Source organism: Zalophus californianus, chromosome 1 (genome assembly GCF_009762305.2).
Source record: "Zalophus californianus isolate mZalCal1 chromosome 1, mZalCal1.pri.v2, whole genome shotgun sequence".
Taxonomy (NCBI): Eukaryota; Metazoa; Chordata; class Mammalia; order Carnivora; family Otariidae; genus Zalophus; species Zalophus californianus.
Genome location: NC_045595.1, coordinates 61,494,970 through 61,509,725, shown reverse-complemented (window position 1 = coordinate 61,509,725; position 14,756 = coordinate 61,494,970).

Here is a 14,756-nt window from a genome sequence, read left to right as displayed (position 1 = left end):
ATATTTAACTCTGTAGAAGCTGGGTGAAATGTATGTATGCAAACTCTGTATTATCCTTGCAACTGTTTTTTTTGTTTTGCTTTGTTTTGTTTTTGAGAGGGAGAGAGAGAGAGCGCACATGCGTGGGGGATGGGGAACAGAAGGAGAGGGAGAGAGAGAATCCCAAGCAGGCTCCATACCCAGCACAGAGCCTGAAGCAGGGCTTGATCCCAGGACCCTGAGATCTTGACCTGAGCTGAAATCAAGAGTTGGATGCTTAACCAACTGAGGCACCCAGGTGCCCCACCCTTGCAATTTTTATGTAAATCGAAAATTATTGCAAAATAAAAAGTTTATTTAAGAAAAGAGTTCATCTAATTTCTTATTTTAAGTGTTACAAAATATAAATCTCTGCATAGAGATATGATGGATGATTTTTATTGTGTTTATTACACCTTCTGTGTTCTACAATGGCATGTATTGTTTTTCTAATTAGAAAACAAAGTGTTTTTAGTAAAAATAATTAAATAGCTTGGTTTAGAAAATATTCAAGTATGTATAAGTTTTGTTTTTAATTGAAAACACAGTAGCACCATTAAGATTAAAATGTAAAAGATATAATAATCCATCTTCTTACTACTGTGACAAGCTGGATTCTCAGTTTTTCATGTAACCATTCACATGTAAAACTAATGCTGTGAAGATGCAATGGGGGCTGGGCTGTCAAGTTTTAAGCCAGATGCCTGGCTTGTATTTCCTGCAGATGCAACTAGAGCAGATTGTGTGGTAATCTTCAAATGACAAGTGCTCAAAATGCTCAGCTGCCAATCTCGATCCTACAGAGTTCTGAAGATGTGTCCCTTAACTCCCTTCAAGACCTCCCATCATTGTCACGGTGTGTGTGGGTGGTGTGGTCAGGCGGGACTGGGAAGGTCATGTGCCACTGGGTCCCAGAGCACACCTATGTGACACCACTTGACCTTAGCTGCCTGCTGGGGGAGTAGGAGAAGCTGCCTCTAAAGCTGGAGATGCAAAATGGGTGCTAATGGGAGCCTGCTGCTCTAAAGTCATTCTAGATGTGAGTTTGGAAAAAAGTGGGTGGCTCCATTCTCTTCTGCAAAGTGAGGCAGAGAATTAACTATTCATTGTCAAATAACCAAAGGAAGAGTCCAGCATGACCCAGGAACGCTGGGGTTTTGCAGTACTCTGTCCCTGCTGTACCCCATCCTATATTTTTATCTTGACTAATCATCAACTTTCTCTTCAAGACCTCTCAAAAGTTGTATGAGCTAGTCTGAATCCTGACAAATTAAAGCTTTCTTTTACTGCGTTGGAAGAAGTGCCATTTCACATGAAGAAAAGTATGAAGTGTTTCTCTGAATCTACTCCCCTGGTCTCAGAATGTGGAAAGTGGCCCTTTGTCCACTGCAGAGTATCAGCGGCTCTGGAGCCCCCTGTAATTTGGGATCATATCTCTGTCCCAGGACAGAGACCAGAGTGACCTCCTTCCACTTGGGGCAGTGGGGAATGGCTTGCTGCGCCTCCCTGACCTCAGACCCAGGCCCAGCCCTGGGTCACTGACTGCTCCTGCAACCCCCGTTTCTCCCCACATTTATTCCCCCCTCCCCTTGCTGTTGGGACATTGGGCCCCTCCCTAAAGCCACCAGCAGTTGTGATGGACCAAGTGCCAGTCCTCCGCCTGGCATTAAGTCTCCCTCCAGGCTCTCTTGCTGTCCCTTTGGTCAGACCAGTCTTCCATGCTTCCTCGCTTCTGCCCCCTGGCATCTGCCCCTCTTTTTCAGAGTCCTTCCTGCTCCCACTGAATTTCTACCTATTTCCAAGCCTGATTCATGTAGAGCTTCACTGTGGGGTCCAAGGACAGGCATCATGCATGTTAAAGACACAGACTACTAGGACCACCCCCGACCTTTGGCCACAGAACTGTGTTTTCCCAGACCATTGAGTGGTTTGCATGTGCCTTACAATGGTAGAAGAAACTTTGAAATGAAATGGTCTCCACGTGTGGGCCTGAGGCCATCAACAGCAACAGAATCACCATGCCAGAAATGCAGATTCCTGGTCATATCCTAAAGATAGAGGAATTGGAACTTCTGGGGGTGAGACCCAGGAATCTTCATGTTTGACACCCTGTTGTGATTCTCTTGTATTTTCTTTATAAATTATATGTTGTATAATTTAAAAAATCACAAATCACTATAATTTTAATAGCAAGTAAATTTTAATAAATCATTTCAGTAATAATTTTAATTATATTAATTATAAATTAGTCTACATTGCTACAGACATTAGATATCAAATATAAATACATATGTTAGGGACACCTGGGTGGCTCATTTGGTTAAGTATCTGCCTTTGGCTCAGGTCATGATCCCAGCATCCTGGGTTCAAGTCTCACATCAGGCTCCTTGCTCAGCAGGGAGCCTGCTTCTGCTGAGCAGGCTCAGCCTACTGTTCCCCCAGCTTGTGTTCTCTCTCTCTCTCTGACAAACAAATAAAATATTTTTAAAAAATACGTATGTTATTTGTTACTGTATGTAATGAGTTTTACTTGGTACATGAAATATATTGTAGCAGATCAAAACATCAGGGAGAAGGCTGACATTTCATTTAGCCACCATACCCTGTGGCTGTCCTGTTCCCAGAACAACTTCATTGTATTTACACACATGTGTATATTCTGAGAGAAATCACATATTATACATTTTATACATATGGTACCTTTTGTATCATTCTGCAGCTTTCTTTTTTACACTCAGCAATATGTTTTGAGGAGCTTTCTGTGTTAGAAAGCAGAGGGCCAGCATGTACGAGGACCACCAACTATTCCCTTGTATACATTTCTTAAGCCATTAGTGGACAGTTCGTTTTTCTGCAATGCTATAGTGAACATTCTTGAACATACCTCCTGCACCAGAGTGTGTGGGTTTCTTTAGGGCAGAAATAACAAAGGGCTATAAAATGGAATTGTTGGTCATGGAGGGATGAGCATTTTAAGTGTTTAAATGCTATTGCCAAAATGGCTATAGCCTTTCAGCGCTTTACACCTTCCAGTTTAATCTCTTTGTTTTGGGGTTGATTTCACACGAAGTCTGGAATTGGACATTATGTTATAACATCAGAACAGATGATGCTCCAAAGGAGCTTGAATTCACCTCCTAAGACCAGTGCAGCTGACGCGCACTGAACCTTCTCAGCACTCTTCATGGGCTTACTTGTTTAGTCCTCATGTCCCTGATCCTTTGAGGCAGGTACTCCCAGAGTACCAATGCCAGACTGAGGCCCTGACCAAGCCTGGAAGGTAACGAAGTAGCCCATGTAAGATTCCAAGTTTGTATCTACTGCACTCCCTCATTGGCTTTTCACATTCTGGGTAAGCAAGGGACCGGCAGGATCTAAATTCACATACTTGGACTGAGACTTCTTCAAAGACATATTCATAGCTGACTTATCTCAGGAGATCATTAGGAAATTACCCACATAGAAAAACCAATAGGATCTGCAATGTAGGGGATATTATAGTGTGTAAAAGTATCCATCCAGAGCTTCATCTGGATGCCAGCGGAAGGCTCCCAGGATTTGCTGCAGCAGAGACAGAAATTTGGGGGGAAGTCACCGAAAGCACTATTAAAAACAAAAGAAGCATAAGCAAACTTTGTTTTTGTCCATGGGTGAGGATGTGCCCAGCCCTCAGCATTTCATTCTGTACCTGCGCTGTTTCCCTGACTCAGAACAAGAAGCCACTGACTTCATGCACCTTCTGAGTGGAACTTTCTTGCAGTGCTCCAGGGTTATCGCGATAGACTCTGAATTTAACAGCAGCCCTGGGCCTCCGTCCTTTAGGAGCACAATTTCATTCTGCCTGGTTTTTTCTTTGCCACTTTTTACAGAGACAAAATGTGTGACTTTTCTTGATGAGCAAACAGCCAAAGGTGTTCGGGAAGGTCTATCATTTTTCTGGTGGCAAGACACCCTAAACTAAATTCATTAGCGGCTCTTCTGTTTGGAATTTCAAAATATTCTCTGACCTATATAAATTCCTTGTTCCGTCCTCTTCTAATACAAGAAGATTAACTGGCATGCGCTGTGGCTACAGAACAAAGCAGTAACATAGTGTAACAAAAAGGGGCTTGGAGACTGTCATTCCACTGTTGAAAACCTCAAAACCCATGCTCTGGCCCCTGCTTCCTCTCTTCCTAAGGATTTTTCTTCATGTCTATACCTTTATGAATAGTAGATCATAGCTACCGCTTTTTAGACACAAGTCAAGACTTGTCCTTAGTTCTACATGGATTTGTCATTTATTTGTGTTTCTATATTTCCCTACCTTTTAGAAAAATATGAAAGGAACACAAGTTTGGCTATGTTTTATGAGCAACTAACTGTAATGAGTCATGTGGGCAAATGCTGAGTGGGTGACCACCAACTCAGATAAATCAGTTCCCTCTCTACTTCTCAGTTTTCTTTCCCTAAATAAACATGACACAGTATGCTCATGGGTTCATTCATTTGACAAATATTTATTGAGCTCTTAGTCTGTGCCTTGCACCGGTGCAGGGTGCTGGAGCTACGGTGGTAAACAAAATACATATGGCTCCTGCCCTCATGGAATTTAGTTATCAGTGGACATTAAAGCCTTGCAGGGACAAAAACACTGTATTGGTCAGAAGCAATATACATATATGCTTATGGAAACATTCTTTTCCCCCTCTGTCTCTAAAACCCATACTCTTATGTGTCTACACTGTGTACTGGCGCTTACTCGATGACATGTTAACAGCAACCAACTGTAGCCTCATCAACAACAAATGCATGGCTTAGAGTTTTCATATTCCCAATGCTCAGGATGATGGGGTAGGTGGCTCTGAGCCCTGAACATGGCCTTAGGCCCAAGAGTCCCTAGCCTTCTTCCTTTCCTAAATGGCCTTTCAGCTGGGACAGGCCACTGTAGATGTTGAATGTATGATCACAATGATAATAAAACGGGTATTTTCCTACCAGAATTAATGATGGGTACATCTGTGCCAAGATACCTTTGTGAATATTAATGATTTGAACAATCCAGGCCTGAGTTTGTGGACATTCAGGGACACTGCATTTCATGTTCATTAAACCTCAGCTGGTTTAGACTAGTGATTTCCCCCCTAGTTTATGACCATGATTAGCCCCTGAAATCTGAATTAGGCCATTTTGGTTGATTTCATATGGTGCAGAGTTAGATCTAGCTCACTGATTGTAAAAGAAACCATCCTGTCTTCACTCTCAGTTTCTGGCCCTTCCCCTGGCTCTGAGCTCATAAGAATACTCCACTACCTTGAATAACTGCAAGTTTACTATTTAAGAAGTATGGGGATTATCATGAATAAGCCACAGCCAACCACAGTGCAGACTGAGATCTACTAATTAGCATCAGGTCCAGGCAAAGGGCCCCTGTTGGGAGGGCCTGAGTGCTGACTGGGGACCAGAGTTTAGTCATCTCTGGTGAGTCAAGCCCCCATGCACTGTAAGGGAGTGTGTTAAGTGTCATTAAAGGAGGGTTCCCAGCTCTTGCCAGCAGTTTTGTTCCTTTCACCACTACCCACACCCCCAATGCCCCTCCACTCCACGGGGCAGAACAGAGGATTGGATAAGGACAAGCAAAACCTCAGGCTGGCCATTCCAGGAGTGGCAAGAAAGAGAGAGAGAGAGAGAGAGAGAGAGAGAGAGAGAGAGACTGAGAAGAGAAAGAGAGGGTGGGGGTGGTGAGCACCTGCATAACTCATCCCACTTCTATCTAACCTTTCCACTGCTTTCTGAGGACTAGGTGGTTCCTCCCCTTTCAACATTATTCCTTTAAATTAAACTTTGAGGACAAAAGGTATTTAACACCTTACGAAGTAGGATGAACAAAATTTAGAGTCTCAATTCTGAACTTTTGAATCTTGAAAGCCACTCATTTGATTACCTGTATATTTACTAAACAAGTGTTCATTGAGTAGCTACCATGTGCAAAGCAGTGAGGATACAAAGGTGAACACTTTCAGTCTCCATCTTGGAGGAGCTTGTAATCCTGAGTAGAGGTAAGAGATTATTGTACTCTTGTGTTGGAAAAGCCATGCCACATGGCCTATGAGGTGTTATGGGAACACAAAGGAGACCACCCAATCCAGGTTGGGGAGGAGGTTAAGTCGGAGGCTATGACATTGCAGCTAAGACCTGAGAGACATAGAAGTCAACAATGAGGATAGGAGACAGATATCTGGTTTGCCTTTCCATCACTGTGATTTGTAACTTTGGGGGTATCAGAAAAATGATAGGTCTTCTCTTAAAGGTCAGCTGAATGTACTACCTAAGGATGACCGACCTCTCACCAAAGGCTGGCTCAGAGTGGTTATCAAAGCTCAGAGAAAATCAGGGTTATTTTCAGTTAGGAGTGAATCGCCACATATAACACAATGCCCGTGACTTTGGGGCCAAAATTCAAGAAACATTAAGGATATTTCCTGGTTTCCTTTTCTTGACTTAGCAAATTAGAGGCTAGAGGAGAAATAAAGGAAGAGTTACTAGCTCTAAGTAACTAGAGTTACTAGTGCTAAGAATCTCATGTATTGTTGTTGTTAGTTTTGAAAACAGCACAGTTGTCTGTGTAATATAATTACTTATAATCTCCCCTGCTTAAAACAAATTGGAGTAAAGTCTTCTAGGAAGAGGCGAGAGGGTCATGGTGGAGACAGTATGAATTTTTTGTGAGGGATTGGGGGTTGAGGGAACATTGGAAATGGCATATGTGGCACTGATTTTTTGGTCCTTGATGAGAGTGAGGGAGGGGATGGCTCACAGTCTGGTGAAAGAGGTTGGACAAGTCATTACAAGTCAATGGAAAGAGCAAGGTGCTCTTGGCAACATGCAGGAACAGAGTGGAGAACCAACGTGGGTGTTCCACACGTGGAGAACACGGAAAGTGTGCTGGGCAGGAACAGTGTCTCTAAAGTGCCCCTAACATACCATGCTTTCAAGTACAGTCACATGACACTGTTTTATAGCCTAGCTTTGATTGTAGCATTTATTTAGCTTTTATGAAAATAACACTGTGAAGGAAGGAAACGAATTTAGGGACTTTGACAAGATTGTTCTTTTTTTAAATTGCTTTCTCATTTTTGTTGCTATTAGCATCTACAATGCAGGAAAACACAATTAAAACAGTAATATTTTTTTAAAATTTATACAAAATGTTCAACCATACATAAAAGTGGAGAACAAAATACAATAAACCCCTGATTTGTCTCGTCTTAACCTCCCCCACCACACACAACACAATTTTTGTTTGGCTTTGCTCAAATAGTTTAAAGCAAATTCTAGGCATCATTTCATTTCATCCCTAAATATTACAGTAGGTATCTCTATCAAAGAATAACTTTTTAAAAAACATAACCACAATGCCATTTTCATGTGATGCAATACCCAGAACAAACCAAATTTTCCTAAATAGCTCCAATAATAATTTTATAGCTGTTTCATTCAAGTCAGGATCCAAATAAGATCTACACATCATATTTAATTGAAAGTCTCTTTTGCTCTGTAAATTCTTCTCCCCTCCCTGTTTTTATGCCATTTACTTGAGGAAGGGGAGAAATGAGTCATTGTCCTGTACAATATCCTACATTCTGGATTTGGCTGATTGTTTCCTCCTAGTATCATTCAACTTGTTCTTGTCTTTACTGTAAGCTGGATTAGATTCTTGTTAAAATTTTTTTTTTGGCTAGAAAACTTCACAGATGCCTTCTGTTTTCTGATGTATTACAGCATGAGGTGCATGGTGTCTGACTGCCCTACTTTTAGAGATGTAAAAACTGATCAGTGGGTTTGGGTGTTATCAGCAGGGTCCATCCAAAGGTTCCCTGTCAACCATTCACCTAATAGTTATTGATGGTGGTTGCCTGGATTCTTTATTTCATTAGGTGTTCCAGCGTGGTGGTTTTCTAACTCTATCATTCCTTTTGTCTTTATTAGCTAGAATTCTTCTATAAAGAACCCCTTATTATCTCTTTAGTTGCTCTGAAATACAGTTCATACCAGAAAGGCAGGAGAAGTGCTTGGTTATCTCCCTTTACCCACTCTTAACTCAATTTAATCCATTGAGGCATTGTTTTCCAATGCTCAAATTGTCTCCTCCTTGGCCAGTGAAGTCTCCTCAAGTCAGCTTCTGTGTCATCTTGACTTGACCCTAGCAGGACTCGATACCTCCCTTGCTTTTGAGAACAAGTGTCTACAGATTATTTATTTATTTTAGATTTTATTTATTTGAGAGAGAGTGAGAGAGAAGAGTGCATGTGTGTGTGAGCGGGGGAGGGGCAGAGGGAGAGGGAGAAGCAAACTCCCTGCTGAGCAGGGAGCCCGAAGTGGAGCTCAATCTCATGATCCTGTGATCAGGACCCGAGCCAAAGGTAGACGCCTAACTGACTGAGCCACCCAGGTGCCCCTCTACAGCTTCTTTCTGATGAATTCACTAGACTTGGGAAAATCCTTATACCCCTATCCCCACTACCTTTTTCTTGCCCATCCAAGACAAGTAATGGTTTATACTGGTCATATCAGTCAGGAAGGCTTTCAGCTATAAGGAAGCATAATGAACAAATAGAATTTTCAATTTTTTCACAGAACACAAAGTCCGGAGCAGGCAGCTGTTAGCATTTGTTCAGCAGCTCCATGGGGTCCAGAGCCAGCATAGCTATGATTCTCTTGGCCTCTCCTTCCTGGTTGCAAAATGGCAGCTCCTATTCCAGGCATCATGCCCAATTAGGGCAGGAAGAAAGGGGACGGCCAGAGCCAGCTGCAGCTGTCCCTTTGTATCAGAAAAGCAAAAGTGTTCCCCAAACCACCACTCCACCCCCATCCCACTCAGCTGAATTCTACCCAGCTCTTATTGTCCAGACTGGATTAGATGGACACCCCTACTTGCGAGGAAGGCCAGGAAAGTGATCGCTTAGTTTTGCTGGGTTCTATAGTCCAAGCAAGCAAGGGTGTGGTGGCTGGGAGTGAACATAGGGCTAGTTCTGGGAGAGTAGTCTCGAGTCCTGAATCAATATTCCCTGCCCTGGTTTTTTATTTTAATTTTTTTTAATTTAAAAGATTTTGAGAGAGGGCATGTGTGCGTGCAAGTGAGGGGAGGGGCAGAAGGAGAGAATCTTCAAGTGGACTCCCAGGATCCATGGGATCTTGACCTGAGCCAAAATCAAGAATCCAACGCTTAACTGAGTGAGCCACTCTGGCGCCCCTATTTTTTTTTTATTTTTTACATAATGTCTAATATTCCTTGATTTTGAAGCAGGGTGGGACAGTTCAAAGATTTGTGAGCTGGAAATAAGTAAAGCTTTACTTTTGTAAGACTGCTCTAAGGAAATGATATCAGCTGTTTTGACATCCGTGCCCTGATGGCTCAGCTCAGCGCCGTTCAGTTATCAGATGCCAACTCCAGCTATAGGATCTGTGCGGCCAAGTGTCCCATCTCCTGTCTGCATGGGGACAGAGCAGTCTCACCTTCATCATGACAGACACCTCAGTTGAGCTGTAGTGATCCATATGATGCCAGAATACCTTGTGGCTACAGTTTCACAGAAGCCACTCAATCTTTGCACTGTTCTGGCAAAGAGAAGGGCTAACATGCAGCCAGCACTCACTGACACCGACACACGAGCTTATTCTGCACCCCCTGCCTGGAGCCTCACAGTCCTGTAGCCTTGGCCATCCTGGCTCCTCTCTGAGGAGCCCACCCCACCTGCCCATGACCTCCTAACAATCCAGCAACTGAAAACCAAGGCCTGGTCTAACAGGGGCCCTAAGACACTACTCCCACCAGCACTAGGGCCATCCATTCCATGTCCGTACATTTAGAGGTAATTTAAAAATATTTTTACTGTCTTCCAGAAGAAAAAACATTGTTACTATTCCTACTGGTCATTTTTCTGGACTGTCCATGGCTGAAGGCAAATGATAACTAATTCAAGGAATGGAAGTGGATAATTCCATCACTGACAATCTTGATTTCCTTGAGGCTAATGAGTCTCATATTAGAAAACTTGAGTTGTTCTGATACTAGTTTTTTCTTTAATATTCATGCTGCAAGCAAAAGAAGCCAGACACAAAAGAACACACTCTATATGATTCCATTTATAGGAAGTTGAAGAAGAGGCAAGACTATAAGAAGTCACAAGTGGTTACCCTGGGGGGTTAGCATGGATAGGGAAGGGGCACAAGAAGGTCTCTGGGGTGCTGGTTTTGTTCTTTTTCATGGTCTAGGTATTGAAACTGCTGGCCACTAACCCAGTATCCATCCTCTCCTTTCTCCTTTCTGTCAGAATCTGATCTCCTTGTGGGGGTGGAGGTGGCAGGTGAGGAGCTGAACACTACATTTCCCAGCCTCTTTTGGAACTAGGGCTGGTCATATGACATACTTAGGGCCAATGGGATGCATGTGAAAATCCATGGGACTTCCAGGGAATCTCCTTCAGGCAGACAGGCTCAGAAGTCCTCCCTGAGTGTACTGAAGGGTATACTGCCATCAGCCTCAGACATCCCAAATGTCCATTCATGCACTCTTATGTAAAATTCCCCCATGTCACTGGTTCTGTGGTTTGGTTCACTTATTCAACAAATACTGATTGAGCACTTGGGCTCAATAAGTTGGGCATGTGCTGATCAGGTGTCACAGATTCAGATGTCCCAGGGCCAGGCCTGTAATTAGAGATGTAGGCCTGCGCTGAAGGACCAGAGCAGATGAAGGAGGACCTAGGCCCTGGCTAATAAGGAGGATGGGGAGAGCCATTGCTTAGCTCTAACAGCTGGTTTGACATGTGAAAAATTCAAATCTCAAGTTGTAATATCTTCCCATTTTTCAAGAGGGCCAGAAATCTTGATTTTATTTTTAAAATTAACTCTGCCATGAGGCTGGACTTCTAGCTATGGTAGAGTAAAATTGGACTAAGTTGGTATATTAGTTTTCTATTGCTATGTAACAGATTATCACAAACTTAACAGCCCAATCAACATATATTTGCTAACTCACAGTTCTTGCAGATCAGAAGTACAGGCAGGCTCAACAGGTCTCTCTGCTCAGTGTCTTACAAGGCTCAAATCAAGGTGTTAGCTGGACCAGGCTCTTAACTAGAGGCTTTGGAAAAGAATCCACTTCCAATCTCATTGAGGCTGAAGTCATCACATTATGCCACATGAACATATATAAGGAGATCAAATCCAGCAGCATGTAATAATGACCTAAGTGGAATTTATCTTGGGGATGCAAGGTTGATTTAGCATCTGAAAATTATTTAATGCAATGTGTCATATTAATGTAATAGACAAAACCTACACAGTCAATGCATGCAGAGAAAGCATTTGACAAAATCCAACACTCATTCATGATGAAACTCTCAACAAACTCTGAATATAAGGGAATTTCTTCAAACAGATAAAAAGCACCTAAGAAAAATCGATAGTAAATATCATACTTAATAGTGGAAAACTAAATGAGTTTTTGAGAACAAAGCAAGAATATCTACTTTCACCACTTTTTTAAAAAAGATTTTATTTTTATGTACTCTCTATACCCAATGTGGGGCTCAAACTTACAAACCTGAGATCAGGAGTTGTATGCTCTACTGATGGAGCCAGGCAAACTGAAGAACTAACCACTTCTATTCAATATCATATGGTAAGTTATAGGCTGTCAAGAAGATAAGAAAAAGAAATTAAAGGCATTCAGACTGGAAAAGAAGAAATAAAACTGTCTTTATTTGCAGATGATATGATCCTGCTTCTGGAAAATACTAGTGAATCTGAAAACACCAAACTAGAACTAACAAATGAGAATGTTGAAGGATATAAAAATCAACATTTCTATATTCTGATAATGAACAACCTAGAAATAAAGAAAATAATGCAATTCATAATAGCACTAAAAAGTGCTATTTTGTTACCCTTAGAAATACACATCTTTTGTTACCTAAGTTACCCTTAGAAATAAGGGTAAAAAAAGATGTGCAACACCTAAAAACAACAAAACATTGCTGAGAGAAATTTTAAAAGATCTAAATAAATGGGGAGATATACCATGTTCATGAACTGTTAAGACCCATTATTGTTAAGATGGCAATTCTCCCTAAACTGATCTGTACATACAACACAACTCCAATAAAAATCCCATTCCAAAAAAACTGTTTTGGTAGAAATTGACAAGCTGCTCCTAAAGTTTACATGGCATTGCAACATACCTAGAATAGTAAAACAATTTTGAAAAAGAACAACAGAGTTGGAGGACTTATTCTGCCCGTTTTAAAAACTTACTGTAGTCAAAGACCATGTCACAGTGGTGTAAGGATAGACATATAGATCAGTAGAAATGAATAGGAAGTCCAGAAAATCCTTACATTTATGGTAAATAGATTTTCAATGAAGGTGACAAGGCAATTCAATTGGGAAATGATACTCTTTGACAAATGGTTCAGGGGCAATTGACTATCTGTATGCAAAAAATGAATTAATTGATAAAATATGTAGACACTTTACATCATGTATAACAATTAATTCAATTGGATTATAGACTAAATTGTCAAATTGAACTATAAACTTGAAGAAAAACACAGGAGAAAAATAATCTGATTTTGGCTTAGGCAAAAATTTCTTAGATATGACATCCAAAACATGATTCATAAAAATGAAAAATTTGATAATTGGAATTCATCAAAATGCAAAACTTTGGCACATTTAAAGGTATCATCAAAAATATGAGAAGACAAACCACAGCCTGGGAGAAAATATTTGCAAGTCATATATCTAATTAACAGCTTGTATCTGAAATATGTAAAAAATTCTTAAAACTCATTAAGACAAACAACCCAACTAAAAATGGGCAAAAGATTCGAATAGATCTTTCACCAAAGAAGATATATGAATGACTAGAAAGCACATGAAAATATGGTCAACATTGTTGGTCATCAGAGAAATGCAAATTAAAATCATAGTGAGTACCTCTGCACTTTTATTAGAATAGCGATAACTTAAAGGTCAAATAATGCCAAGTGTTGCCAAGGATGTGGAGAAACTAGAGCCCTCATATATTGATGATGGGAATATAAAATAGTAAGTCACTTTAGAAAATAATTTGTCGAATTTGCAAACACGAAACCAGCCCTCCAAGAAATATTGAAAGGGGTCCTCTAAGCAAAGAGAGAGCCTAAAAGCAGCAAAGACCAGAAAGGAACACAGACAACATACAGTAACAGTCACCTTACAGGCAATACAATGGCACTAAATTCATACCTTTCAATAGTTACCCTGAATGTAAATGGGCTCAATGCCCCAATCAAAAGACACAGGCTATCAGATTGGATTAAAAAACAAGACCCATCCATATGCTGTCTGCAAGAGACTCATTTTAGACCCAAAGACACCCCCAGATTGAAAGTGAGGGGGTGGAAAACCATTTACCATGCTAATGGACACCAAAAGAAAGCTGGGGTGGCAATCCTTATATCAGACAAACTAGATTTTAAAACAAAGACTGTAATAAGAGATGAGGAAGGACACTATATTCCTACTTAAAGGTTCTATCCAACAAGAAGATCTAACAATTGTAAATATCTATGCCCCTAACATGGGAGCAACCAATTATATAAGGCAATTAATAACAAAAGCAAAGAAACACATTGACAACAATACAATAATAGTGGGGGACTTTAACACCCCCCTGACTGAAATGGACAGATCATCTAAACAAAAGATCAACAAGGAAATAAAGACTTTAAATGACACACTGGACCAAATGGACTTCACAGACATGTTCAGAACATTCCATCCCAAAGCAACGGAATACACATTCTTCTCTAGTGCCCATGGAACATTCTCCAGAACTGATCACATCCTAGGTCACAAATCAGGTCTCAACCGGTACCAAAAGATTGGGATCATTCCCTGCATATTTTCAGACCACAATGCTTTGAAACTAGAACTCAATCACAAGAGGAAAGTCGGAAAGAACTCAAATACATGGAGGCTAAAGAGCATCCTACTAAAGAATGAATGGGTCAACCAGGAAATTAAAGAAGAATTAAAAAAATTCATGGAAACCAATGAAAATGAAAACACAACTGTCCAAAATCTTTGGGATACAGCAAAGGCAGTCCTGAGAGGAAAGTATATAGCAATACAAGCCTTTCTCAAGAAACAAGAAAGGTCTCAAATACACAATCTAACCCTACACCTAAAGGAGCTGGAGAAAGAACAGCAAATAAAGCCTAAACCCAGCAGGAGAAGAGAAATAATAAAGATCAGAGCAGAAATCAATGAAATAGAAACCAAAAGAACAGTAGAACAGATCAACGAAACTAGGAGCTGGTTCTTTGAAAGAATTAACAAGATTGATAAACCCCTGGCCAGACTTATCCAAAAGAAAAGAGAAATGACCCAAAGCAACAAAATCATGAATGAGAGAGGAGAGATCACAACCAACACCAAAGAAATACAAACAATTATAAGAACATATTATGAGCAACTCTATGCCAGCAAATTAGATAACCTGGAAGAAATGGGTGCATTCCTAGAGATGTATCAACTACCAAAACTGAACCAGGAAGAAATAGAAAACCTAAACAGACCTATAACCACTAAGGAAATTGAAGCAGTCATCAAAAATCTCGCAAGAAACAAAAGCCCAGGGCCAGATGGCTTCCCAGGGGAATTCTATCAGACATTTAAAGAAGAATTAATACCTATTCTCCTGAAACTGT